The sequence below is a fragment of the Pygoscelis adeliae genome, unplaced genomic scaffold (assembly GCF_000699105.1).
Source record: "Pygoscelis adeliae isolate BGI_AS28 unplaced genomic scaffold, ASM69910v1 Scaffold171, whole genome shotgun sequence".
Classification (NCBI taxonomy): domain Eukaryota; kingdom Metazoa; phylum Chordata; class Aves; order Sphenisciformes; family Spheniscidae; genus Pygoscelis; species Pygoscelis adeliae.
The window spans coordinates 9,185,897-9,186,443 of record NW_008824186.1 but is presented as its reverse complement, the minus strand read 5'-3'; positions in this window follow the sequence as shown (position 1 = coordinate 9,186,443).

Sequence of the window (547 nt, the reverse complement as noted above, 5' to 3'; positions counted from 1 at the left end):
TGGGGCTTGAGGGTACGTAGTGTCGCTGCTACGTGCGAGCTTTCCAGCCTCAGGCTAGGGAAACAGGCAAATAAAGAGGCTTAGCCCGTGGGGCAACCAGGCTGTAACTGTTTATCCAGCTAAAGTCTTTAGGATCACTCTTATCTGCTGATCTTGCTTTTGCAGCTGCTGTGAACTGCAATGATTGCTTACAGCCAGGGTAAGGTAGGGAAGCTGCCACAGATGGTGCACCAGCCCTGTGGCAAGAACAGTAGCTGCTTCCAGAAACGTACCTTTAGGAAAGTGTCATGGTTTAACCTCAGTTGGCAACTGAGCCCCACGCAGCCGCTCGCTCACTCCCCCCCGGTGGGATGGGGGAGAGAATTGGGAGGGTAAAAGTGAGAAAACTCGTGGGCTGAGATAAAGACAGTTTAATAGGGAAAGCAAAAGCCGCGCACGCAAGCAAAGCAAACCAAGGCATTCCTTCACTCCTTCCCGTGGGCAGGCAGGTGTTCAGCCATCCCCAGGACAGCAGGGCTCCATCACGCGTAACGGTGACTTGGGAAGA